The sequence below is a fragment of the Coenobita brevimanus genome, chromosome 57 (assembly GCF_032717465.1).
Source record: "Coenobita brevimanus isolate Jiangsu-jjx chromosome 57, ASM3271746v2, whole genome shotgun sequence".
Classification (NCBI taxonomy): Eukaryota; Metazoa; Arthropoda; class Malacostraca; order Decapoda; family Coenobitidae; genus Coenobita; species Coenobita brevimanus.
Genome location: NC_137010.1, coordinates 44,022,797 through 44,036,055, shown reverse-complemented (window position 1 = coordinate 44,036,055; position 13,259 = coordinate 44,022,797). Strand labels below are relative to the sequence as shown.

The 13,259-nt window shown below is 44.0% G+C and overlaps 1 pseudogene; it reads left to right on the top strand.

Moving 5' to 3' along the window:
- Nucleotides 1–13,259, top strand: part of LOC145401977 (maltase-glucoamylase-like) — a 189,263-nt pseudogene that overhangs the window by 175,145 nt on the left and 859 nt on the right.

Sequence of the window (13,259 nt, the reverse complement as noted above, 5' to 3'; positions counted from 1 at the left end):
TTGTGAACTGTCAGGCTGGAAGCGATGAAGATAATGAGGATAGTGTGAATGACAATGATTTGGTAATATTCGTAACTGAAAATGACAGATGATGATGATGATGATGATGTAGGTGATGATAATGATGATGATGATATGATGATTAAAGTTCGAGTGATACTGATATAAAAGAAAAGTGTGAAAACGGCGATAAACTTAGATATTATGCTTATTCATCGTCATTTCACTTTACCCTGCAGGAAATTAATAATGACCATTCCTGATCAGCAATAATCAACAGTACTGAGATACTGACATAGCGTTACCTAGTGTCTGGCATCTGGCAAGAGATAGATAGTTAGTGTGTCAGATGACGATACTTACAGAATAAATAAATGTTGCTGGAAACCTTCTATTTTAATTTGGAATGGCTCAAAACAGTAATGTTTGTTTGCAATTTTTCTCCCCCATTGAACAGTAAAAATGACGTGATTTACGTTTATGTTTTTTTTTTTTTTTTTTTCAATTATAGACGTTCACGAAGCCAAAATCCAAGATGGCTTCTGAAAGTCCCTTCAAGTCACATAATTTCCTTTGGGACATGTCATCTCTGTTAATGGACACACATCCCTGCACATCTTACAAAACACAGGGTCATCACATCTCAGCAGGAGTTCATGGAACCATTCTCGACTACCTAAATAGGAATACACGAGGGAATGGGTTGATAATTGGGCATCTTCCCTATTTTACCCTGGAACCCTCTCAGAATGTCAGATGTCGGTGGAGGGAAGGAGCGAAGGAGGGAAATATGGGGAGGAGGAGTGGAGCGGAGTAAGAGAATTAGGAGGAGGAAAAAGGAAGAGATGGAGGGAAGGAAGGTGGGGAGGAAGGAAAAGAGAGGGTGGGAATAAGGGGGAAGAGGAAGGAAGGAAAAGGGAAAGAGTAAGGGGAAGGAGAAGGGAGAGAAGGAGGGGAAGAGAAAGCAGGAAGGAGGGAGAAAGAGGGAAAGGAGAGAGGCGGAAGGAAGAGGAGACAAAAAGAGTGGAAGTGGAGAGAAGGAAGGCACAAGGGAATGCCAATTAAGTTTTGATGGAAACAGAGGGCGTTGAATAAAGTAAAAATTGCCTCATCGTTTCGCCATACATCAAAAGTGGATGGAAAGGAGGAGGAAAAGCTAGAGAGATGGAAGGTAGGAGAAGGGAATATGCATAGAGGACAAGACTGAAATAGACATGGAGGAAGAGGAGGGAGGGATTGAGAAATGAGAGAGAAGGAGAGGAGGGAAAGAGACATAAAAGTCGTGAAGAGGCAAGATATACTGAGTGAGACAAATAATGAGAGGAGGAGGAGGAAGAAAAAGAGGAAGAGTAGGGCAGGATGTAAGAAAGAGGGAAATGAGAAAATGAGAGATGGAGGGGTGAGAAGAGGGACTACATTTAGAGACAGAAAAAAAAAAAAGCAAAAAGGGAAGAAGACAAAGAAGAAAAGAGGAAGGGAAGGGAGGGGGGAGGTAATGAAAGAGGGGAGGGAAGGAAAGAGCTAAGTAAATGCTTGGTGGGAGGAAAAAAGAAGAACGAAGAGACAAGAAAAATGACTAAACTCATTTGCAGTATTACAAGGCCAGATTCTTGATGATTTAAGATTTTTCGTAACACGTCTGCCCCAGCGATTTATTTGGCGCATTACTACTCTACCCTCTCACGATCGGAGCAACTCTTCATTTTATTGGAGCAAACCAGATGATCCTGTTTAGGTGGGAGTAAGTTACAGGAGCCTGAGCCATTAATCTTCTCATGGTCGGAACAACAAAAGCATTATGTTGTATCCTCAGAATGTTAATACTATATTGTATATTACTGATTCAGACTACGATGATACATGTTACTGATGCAAACAATGGTGATACTAATCTCTTTATTACTCTGACGTTTTTTGTCCTTCTTTTTTGCTACCGACGGATGATTTCATTTAATTTAGCAAACACCTCGTAGTGAAAGGGACGAGAACCAGCCTCTTATTGCTCCTTCAGTACAAGGGGTCTTTCTTTAAGATGAATGAAATGATCTGACACCATTAAGAAATAATACGGAAGACGTCACTGTACTGATGGAGTTAAGAAAACATAAATCACACACTAAAGAATGCTGATGTGTTCTATGCAAAATAAATCTCCAAGGAAGAGCTGCTGCGAAGACTCCTGTGCCACAGAGAACACTGTTTATTGACCAGTGAGGGAGAAGATCTGTGTATGACCTCCGTCCATCTATTGCTTGACATTACATCCCGTAAGTGGTGGTCTATACAAAAGGTTCTGTAGCTGTGTCTGTGTCCTTTCAAGAACGATTCCTCACCCCATGACACACCGCCCTCGTTTCGTTTCGTTTCGTTTTTAAAAGCTCCAACATGCTTGCATGTGTCGGCCTTGGTCACCTAATGGCGGCTTTCCACGCTGCACGATCCATTGCAGCCTCCCTTTTCAGTCCCTTAACCCTGAGGTCACACTTAATGACCTCGTCCCATGTCTTTCTCGGTCTACCCCTCATAACCCCACCCCCAATATTAACACTTCTCACCTTCCTCACCCAATTATCATCTCCCATCCTCTCCACATGTCCAAACAACCTCAATCTACCTCTCCTCATCACAACACCAATACACTCCAGTCCCATCCTACCTCTCAACTCTTCTATTGTAAACCCAGCCCCTCCAGGCCTTGGACGCAGGGACGCACTGCACATCTACCTAATCATTGTCATTTCTGTACGTCTGAGCCGGCGAGTATCTTCCTCCTACACTGCCCAGGTCTCACTGCCATACAGCATTACACTCCTAACACATGCTGCATACAAAGACCCCTTAGCACGTAGGGAGAGCCCTCTCAATGTCAGGAGAGGCAAGAGCTCCCTGAACTTCTTCCAACCACTTCTCACCCTACCCTTGCGTATTCCTTCTCCTCAGCTGTCCATACATTCTTCTCGATTTCCCTGTCCTTAACTCGACTGTTTCATTCTCATACACTCTCCTAGTCAGTCTCCCTATCATACTTCGACACCTTATCTCTCCACCTCGATCTCTATCTCCTTCTCTTTCTCCTCCTTCCAACCACCTCACACTGTCACACAACCAATCAGTCTGTCTATCTTTCCACCTTGTTCTAGGTCTCCTTTTCCTTCTCCTCCTGCCAGCCAGCTCACCTTCATATTCTCTTCTATAAGATCTCTCACATAATCTCTCACTTAAATTATCCACTTCGTTCTTGGTCTCCCTCTCCTCCTCCCAACCGCCTCATACTTTCACAGTCTTTCATTTTCCATTCGCTCCACATGGCTTGGGTGCCACTGGGAAATTAGGCAGTATTGGAAAAGTTAGAAGTTTGACGGCTAACAGCAAGGTAACAAATTAGTCTCGGCTCACTCCCTCATGGTGGGATAAACGCTGAAGGAGTAAGGGTATCACTTATTTTCTCGCTAAATTTTCTGACACAAACGACGCGAAACTTTGGAACGCGAATCAGTAGCTTTTATTTTACCACTGTAATAATTGCCATCCTGTCCATTGTCAGCATCGTAGTCATCATCATCATCATCATCATCATCATCATTATCATCCTAATCATCGTCATTATCGTCGTCATGATTGTACTCCATCACCAACGTCATAATCATATCACCATCGCCACCCATGAATTTTTATCCATCATTTATCGTCCATTGTCACCACCACCACCTCTACCGCCACCACCATCATCTTGCGCCTATTTTCTATCAGCTGATGAACGGGATGAGCAGGATCCAGAAACAGGGGTATGAGAGCACTAAAATAGGAGAGTGTCAACACAGTGCCCAGTGAAGTAGGAAGCACACAAAATCTGACTCATCATTAAAGCCTTCGAATTTGTCTGATCTATTTCACACGCAAATTATTTACACACGGTCTTCTCTCTCTCTCTCTCTCTCTCTCTCTCTCCATATTGAGGAATAATAAAATACTTTATTGCATGGTTCGAAGCCATATGAAGCAGGTCTATGTTTTATCCTGTTATGTCAGCTATTCATGTTATCCCCTTTAGTGTGAGCATGCGTTTTATATTACATTCTTGCTTCCTTTTAACGACTGCATTCAGCAGTTTAGTTGAGGACACACTGTTCTAACTGGAGAGGTTAGGTATAGGCTAGCCATCTATTCCTTCCATGCTCAAGGTGAATGAAATCTTTTCATATCGGTGATTCTTATGGAAAAGCAATCAATTTTGCTACAACGAAATTCCGATTAAACAGTTCTCTGCCTCAACCCGAGGTCGAGCCACGTCCTTTCGAATGGTAGATGTAATCCCCAAATACCTGACCACCACCACCTTAATGTACACACCTAACATTGAGCAGTTTATTTGTTCATTTAATGAATGAATGAATGAATTAATTAATTAATCATTTTGACTGGCCATGTGGAGAGGATGGAGGGTGAAAGACTGACGAAGAGAGTGTATGTGAGTGAGGTGGAGGGGGAAAGAGGGAGGGGGAGGCCGAGGATGAGATGGAGAGATGGGGTGGAGAGGTATATGAGAGAGGGGGGTGTGAGTTGGGAGCAGGGCAGTGAAATGGCGGGGGACAGGGCGACTTGGAGGCGATTTGTTTGTGGCCACCCCAAACGGGATTGAGGCGTCTGGCAATAAATAGATAGATAAATAGACTTCCTTACATACTTGTATATTTATTTAAGTAGACGATGGAATTAAGAGGAAGACATAGTAAAAAGTGGAGTTCCTTTATGCCCAATCGACACGTCTAATATTCGCTTGGTCTTTACACTTCGATAGTCTGCTTTGAAACGCCGAGGACAGAATAAGGGAGGGGAAAGGAAAAGATGAATGGAAGGAGGGGAAAACGGAAAAGAGAAACAAGGGAGGGATAAGGAAGAGTGAAATGAAGAAAATATAAAGAGTTGTGAAAGGAAAGAAGAAAGGAAGGAGGGAGGGAAATGGATAAGAAGGGAGGAAAAAGAGAAAAAAGAGGGAGAGAGGAAATGAAACGGGAAAGGAAAGGAAAATGATGGAGGAAGAAGGGGAAAGAGGAGAGTGAAATGACTGGAGAGAGAAATTAAGGGACTGTAGAAAGAAGAGAAAAGGAGACAGGGGAAGGGAGGGAGGAAAAACGGAAAAGGAGGATGGAATTAGGGAGGGAAGGAAAGAGGGAGGAGAGGAATGAGGGCAGGGAAAAGGGAGAGGAAAAGAGAAAAAGATGGAGGAGAGGGATTAAGGAATTGTGTGTGTGTGTGTGTGTGTGTGTGTGTGTGTGTGAGAGAGAGAGAGAGAGAGAGAGAGAGAGAGAGAGAGAACCAGAAAGGAAAAAGAATCAAGGAAGACAAAGAAAATGGGAGAGAGGAGGAAACTAAGGAGAGACGGAAGTAGCGAGACAGGGAACAGGAGGAAAGAGAGGAAACGAGGGAGGGAGGGAGGGACAGGAAGGAGCTAGAGAAGGAGAGAGAGAGAAAAGAAGGGAAGGTAGAAGAGATGGAGGAAAAAGCGGAAGAGAGATGGAGCTAAGGAGGGAAAAAGGAAAAGAGAGGAGGAAAACGCGGGAGGAAAAAATCGACCTGTCACTCTGGATGGCCTTCTGTATGTCACGAGGGGAGGGAGAGGGGAGGGAAAGAGGAGGAGGGGGAGCAAAGAGTGGAGAGATGTAGAGAAAGAATTGTCAGAGAGAGAGAGAGAGAGAGAGAGAGAGAGAGAGAGAGAGAAGGAAAAGAAACGAGAGATGGCGGGAAAGAAGGAATGAAGGAGGGGAGAAAGAAAATAAAAGAGACGGAAGGAAGGAAGGATGGGAGGAAAGAAAGGATAGATGGAAGGAAGGAAGGGAAGGAGAAAAGAGGAAAGGAAAAGGAAAGGGAAATGGGAAGGAAAAAAAGGAGGGAAGTGGCAAGTGAGAAGGGGGAGGATGGAAAAGGAAAAGAGAGGAAAGAAGGAATGTAGAACTGGGAATTTGGAGGAAAGGAAGGGAAAAGTGCAAAATGGAAGAATGAAAAAGGAGGGAAGGATGTAGAGATAGCATGAAAGATGAGTGAATGGGGGGTAGGAAAGAAGAAAGAATGAAGACGAGAAGGAAGGAGAGAGGGAGGGATTAACGAGAGGGACAGAGGGAAGGAAAAGAAGAAGAGAAAGCATGTAAAGGAGGAAGGAAATATGGAAGAAGGAAGGAAGGAAGGAAGGAAGGGAGAAAGGTAGGGAAATAAAGAAGAGAAAGAAAGGGGCAAAAAAGAAGGCAGCAGAGAAGAAAGGAACGAGAAAAGGAAGGCAGATTGGAAGAGAAGAGTGAAGAGATGAAGGGAAAGATAGGAAGAGACAGTGAGGGAGGAGAGAGGAGGAGAGGGGTTAGGACGGGACGGAGGGGGAGAGAGATGGGGAGAGAGTGAAAAATTTAAGTAATGAGAATGGGTGAGAAGTGGAGGAAACGAAGAACGAGGAATGAAGCATAGGGAATGAGGAAGGAGGAAGAGGCGAAGGAAGGAGGGAAGAAACGAACAGAAGGAAGAAAGAGGGGAAAAGTGGATGGGAGGGAGGGAAGAAGCGGGGAGATGGAGGAAAGAGATTAGAAACAGAGGAATGAGAGGAGAATAGCGGACCAGCATGGCAAGAGATCTCATTGTCTGATCTACTGTTGTTGTGGACCACGCTACCAAGATAAGTGAATCTTTCCAAGACTTCTATACCCTCATTACATGCTTGGACAGACTGAACTGCTTCATCCAACAAGCCATCAAATGCCTGGACCTTGGTCTTGGTCCAAGAGACCTTTAATCCCAATAGCTTCACATTCTCATTAAATTCCTTGAGGGCACTCAGTAGTGTCTCCAGTTACTCTGCTCGGATAACATCATCAGCAAAGTCAAGGTCGGTAACCCTGAAATTGCCAATTGATACCCCAAAGTGACTTTGACTCACAGCCCAGTTCAGTACCCAGTCCATACATGTGTTGAAAATTGTGGGAGCAAGGACACTTCCCTATCATACACCAAAATTACTGGGAAGAAGTTGGATGTTCCCACCCACCCCTCACACACTTTACAGCACTCTCAGCATTTGAGGACAAGCCAACGATCAGTCAGATTATCCCTGGGGAGATCTCACAGAGTCGCAGGAGTTCCCATAGTACCTCCCGATTTACTGAGTCAATTGCCTTCTTGAGATCCACATTGGCTGTTAGCAGACCTTGTTGAAACTCAAGATGGCATTCCACAAGAACTCGAAGAGCTAGGATACAGTCCTCCATGTCCTCAGTGTTTTCCCTGACATACCTTTCCTTGTCCCTTCTCAGTGAAACTCGTTCCTGTCAAGACAGAAGTCTATGCTCTTCCCGATCCTCAGCCAGTCTGGCAGCACAACTCTCCGCAGTTGTTGGGGGGAGCACTGTAGCTCATTGGTATGGTGTCGGGCTTGAGACTGTGAGGTCGAGAGTTCGTGCCCCTCCCTGGTGGCTGCCGTGCTGGGAGGGATAGTGCTCTCCCGTCACCCTAGGAGGGCTATATGATCTAATAAGGTCTAGCTCAGGGGATTATGCCTCTTTCCTCCTCAGTTGTGGTCAGTGTCCCCTGCGAGATGAATCCCCTCCTTGATCTCGGGCAGTCTCCAGTACACTCATCAGCTGCTGGCAGGGTAGCACGCGTAAAGGTATCTCATCGTTCAACAGGATCCTCAACAGCACTGAACACTTCAGACTGATCTGAGACTGCCACTGCGTACTGTACTCCTCATCCCTGAGTTTCTCAAGATTGATGGCATCTTGAGAATCTCTCAATTTTGATTTTTAGCCTTATAATAGCAATAACAAGTGTGGGATCAGTAGCAAAGAACTCTGCACCCGTGAAAACCCTTCATTTCTGAAGGATCCTCTAGTGAGTTCTAACAAGAATGTGATCAATCTCCTTAGCAACCTATGGTATTGGGATACAAAGTCCATTGGTGAATACTTGGCTGCTGGAACCAGAATCGAGCAATTATTTACTTACGTGATTTGGCGAAATTCAGAAGGTAAGAGCTATTGACATTCCTGGTTCCAGAACCATTAGGACTACCCAATCCCTAAAGCCCTCCCTGTCAGTGCCAGTATCTGCTTTAAAGTCGCCGAAGACCAGGCGTGTATTCTGTGATGGGCACTGTTCCACAAAAGGGTCAAGTTTGGTGAAGAATAACTGTTTTTCTTCAAAATCGCTCATCTCAGTTGGAGTGTACACTGCAATAAGAGAGATGAAGCCCAAGGAGTGCTTCAGTCTAACCAACATTATACATTCATCAACCGGAGTAACTCGGTTGACACAAGAGACAAAGTGAACAGCAACTGCCACAGCGACACCTCTAAGATGGGCACCATCATCACAGCCGGACCAGTAGTACCTGTAACCATCACTACTGATCTCACCATGCCCAGGGTCGCCTCACTTCAGAGAGTCCAGCTATGCCGACCTCTCAATCGCTCCAACTTTCGTGATAACAAAGGCAGTCGATCATCCTTTGAATTGCTTAGAACATTCCAAGCTCCCACCCGCAGTGCCATCCAAAGCCACTTTGTGTGGGGGCTTGGAAATTTAAATTAACCCTTTATGAAAAAGTCATATCTTTTCAGAAATTAAGGTGTTTAGAAATGGAAGCAATGCCCAACAGCTCTCAGGAACACTAATGTCTAGTTTCTGCCAGTGAACAAATCTTTGAATAGGTTCTTTAAACGTTTCTAAAAGCCACATATTTTTTCCTTTACTCATTTACTTGGAGGTTGCTCTCTCTTTACATGCGACACCATTTAGTTGGCTAGGGTGTCATCCTTCCTAATGTTATAAGTAACTGTACAGAATGGTGTATGAGAAGGGCGTTGTCCATCAAAAACTGCATACTGTACCTTCCTATACCATTCCTAATAAGAGATGCTAATGAATATTTTTATGGTGAGCTCTTTGTCATCTGCATTTAGTCGATGAATTTCTTCCCGGTGAGTTTTTGTTCAGAATACTTTTGTCAGGTGAGTTTGTGTTCAGTCACCATAGTGTGGACCTGGGTTACATTTATCTTGCATGTCTTGTCCAGTTTTATTATTAGGCATGCAGCTCTTTCGTTTTTCCCAGGGAATTCGTCAGTATTGTCATTTATGTATTTATTGATCAGAAATCCTTCACCATGATACTTTCATGTTTATCTCTGTAGTACAATACGTGACCACCTGGTCTTTTAACCTCAGTAAGACCGATCTCAGTACTTCAAGAAGAATAGAAAATCTAGCATAAAGGTTTTGGACATTATAAGTCCCAGTATTTAAGTTCCAAAGGAGATTAGCTTTTGTTACCCGGAGATCCTTAGCACCTCATGTTCTGGAACAAGTCTGGTACCCGCCACGATCAGCTACTCTGTCACTGCTGGAAATGACTTGGAAGAACCTGTCACAATGGCTTAGAAAGGAAGTTTGACTCAGTAAATCTTACCGAATCGGTTCAGGTGGTTACTCTGAGGGGGAACACGTTACAACTGACCCCTAACAGTGAAATTGTCCAGTACAGTTGTACCTAACCAGTATATACCAGCTTCGCTGATCACTGGGATGCACGAGCGTCTTTGTCAGGGCAAGGCAGTGGTCCTTCGAAGAGGTCATTTTCATTTACCTCAGTACAAAGACAAAACAGACAGTAATTATTATTATAAGGAACTGAATAGCAGTTAGACAAGAAGTAATGTATACTGAGGAGCAGATTTATTTATTTTGATAGAAACTTGGAGCATTATGAAGAAGTTCCTAATACTTTGATGTTCTAAGCAATGTCATATATGTTGTCAGGAAATTTCACGACTTTTAAATAAGAATGCACTTATACTCAGTTTTCCATATTCACCAGCAGAACACCCATAGGCTGAGAACGACCGAAGCATAAAATGCCCCTTTACCTTTTCGGTAAACTGTAATGATCAGCTCAGGAGCTTTGTTCCACTGGCTCCCTGTCCTTTTAACCAAACCCCGACAGTCTTTTAAAGGCAATGTGTCCATGTATTTCGAAACGGATGTGGATGTTGGCTCTGGTAATCGATATTTCTCTGGAAAGGAAACTTTTTGCATAATTCCAGGTTACTTTTTAAAAAAATTCTTACGTCATACACTCTTACAGAGGCGGCAGTTGCAGGTCCTTCACACCGCATGAGCGACAAGACTCTGTGCCTGTCAGCCCAAGATGGTAACTTCACCCACTATGACGTCCACAACCTTTACGGATGGGCACAGACTGAGCCAACATACAGGTATGAAGGCTGTCTCTATGTTTACAAGGGAAGTGAACTTCGCAGAACTTCCCCTCCCATGACCCTAAACCCACAATTCAGTCGATATACATAAATTTATTGTAACTGAATTTTAAGTGGTCTGTGCTTATCCACTTATGTCAGACTGTTTGCCTCAGTGTTTATGAATATTTTTATCAGTCTGTACCTTTGGACTGGTGGGCACAGAAAGAGACGACTCAAAGATAGGTTTGCTTTGTATTTATCTTTCTGCATCAAACACATCATGAGCAACAGCACAAGTTAGTCTACTGTAGGGCGAAGTCTTGCTCATCTTTCTCCACTCTGACCTACTGTATTGGCTGTTAGTCTGTTCCACCCAGTCCAACCAAATCTGCAGATTCCTTCTCTCCATCTTGTTCTTAAATCCTGAAGTTCGCTTAGTTATTTAGTTAATAACATGATTTTTTTTTTTTTTTGAACAACAACAGCTACGAAATCGAACTACAGTAGCTGTCGTGGCTGTTTTGCATCTCGTGTAAGATACAGTATATTCGATAAGTCTGGACACTATCTTTCCCTTAAACCTTCCCCTTTAGTAAACGGCCATCTTATTTATTCTGTTCATATCACCAGCAGATGATTTTATTGAGCTTAAAGAAGACCGCTCATAGTGCAAGTTTTAGTTATCCTTATATTGCCTGTGCCCATGATCTCACCTCCTTCTGTCTGTCTGTTTCTCTTTCTCTCTGTCTCTGTCTGTCTGTCTGTCTGTCTCTGTCTGTCTGCCTGTCTGTCTGCTTGTCTGTCTGATTCTGTCTCACTGTCTGTATTTCTGTTTGTCTTTTTGTATGTCCCTGTTTGTCTCTTTCTGTCTGTCTGTCTCCGTCTCTGTCTGTCTGTCTGTCTCTCTGTCTCTCTGTCACTGTCTGTGTGTCCGATGGCCTGTCTGTCTGTCTGTCTGTCTGTCTCTCTGTCTCTTTGTCTGTCTGTCTGTCTGTCTGTCTCTCTCTCTCTCTCTCTCTCTCTCTCTCTCTCTCTCTCTCTCTCTCTCATACCCCGCTTACATGCTGTACAATTTTAAAAGATTGCACTTTTCTCGGTCAGGTTCTGCCACAATATTGTGGTGATCACTTGATGGCAACACCCATAGAGACTTGAGTGTTGCCATCACGTGATTACCAAAATACCAGGCCGAAAAATTTACAAATTATCATTTTGGGCGGTACTTACCTCCCTGGCAACTTGCTTACCTTCCCATCTGCTTTCCTGCTTACCCACATACCAACTAGTCTATCTGTCAATTTATTCACTCATCCAGTCATCCATCCATTTGTATATTTATCCATCTTTATCTCTCTAGATCTATCTCTGTCTACCTACCTATCTGTCTGTCTGTCTACCTATCTACTTACCTACCTGCCTATCTACCTATCTGCCTACTTACCTACCTACGTATCTGTCTGTCTGTCTACAGCAGAGGTTCCCAAATTTTGCTGGTCATTCCCCATATTTGCGAGAATATTTTTGATGATCCCCTCCTACTCTCAAAATGGGGAATTCCCCCACCCCTTTGGGAGATTTAATCTTAGACAACTCTGGACTCTAGAGTTGTTCTCCCCATTTAGCGGTGCTTTTTAACTTGTAACCGGAAGAAATCTAGCAGTATTATACATATTTTTACAGAGTTTTGGGAATATTCAAGAGATTTTTTACTTTTATATAGCATGCTAATTATTTGACGACAAAAATTCTAACTTTACTCTTTAAAAAAGTGCAGATTTAAAACCAAAAAAAAAAACACATTTGGCCATAAAATATACAAAATCTATAACCAAAAGTACAATGAAAAAGTTATTGTGTCAGTTTTGGCCTTATATGTTTATGCCTCCCTTCCCCCTGGAATGTCCAAATTATCCCTCAGTAGGATATTCTCCTCCGTTTGGGACCCTCTGATATACAGTATCTGTCTGTCTACCACAGAGTGGTGCAGAGTGTTACTGGGCAGCGCGGTCTGGTGGTGACTCGGTCTACCTTCCCGGGCAGCGGCCAGTGGTCTGGGCACTGGCTTGGCGACAACAGGTCCAACTGGACCGATATGGCGCACTCCATCACAGGTCAGGTCAGGTCAGGTCAGGCGGGGCCAAACTCAGGAGGACATACGTGAGATCAGGAGAGGCATAAGTAAGGTCATGTCAGGTTAGGTCATTCGATCAAGTGAAACAAATTTTGTCTCTTTAGAATTAATCGGTTTGGTTGTCACATCAGGTCAAGAGGGCACATATCAAATTTATAGGGGCATAGTTATTTCTGGAAGGCATAGCTCAATTTAGGAGGAAGTCACGTCAGGTTACGTCAAGTTATGCAATTAGGCCAGGTCATCAGGTAGTTAGGTCAAGTTGCGTCAGGTCATGGGGGGGGGGGGCACTAGGTTAAGAGGGGCGCAGATCAGATACTAACTACGCATTGCCAGGCTGGGGTCCCGAAGACGAAGGCTTGTAGAATCCTTACCGTGTACAGCTGATTCTTCGTTACCCAGCGACCACAGGATTTGCAGCCCACTATGTTAGACAATGTAATCCTTTAAGCGGGAGGTGGTAGGCTGAAAATTATTCCTTTAGAATAGAAGAGATTAACTTGCACTTCTTTTTGCTTGTCACTATTTCCCTCTCTACCTTCCGTACCTCCTTATACCACCCTGCCTACCTACATTCCTGGCTACATCCTTACCTGTCTCCGTGCCTACCTACCAACATACCCACTCGCCTCCCTACCTGCAATCCTGTCTATCTGCATCTCTACCTACCTCCCTACTTACCTACCTACCTACCCACCTGAATCTGTACGTGCCACACTGCCTGCCTACCTCCCTGCCGACTTCCCAGCCTTGCGTACCTCCCTACCAAATCCCTGTCTACTTCCTCCCTTGCCTGCCTACTTACCTACCTACCTGCTTATCTACTATATCTACCTATCTCTCTACCCACTACCTCCTTGTCCATCTCTCTGCCTCCCTACCTACATCCCCGGC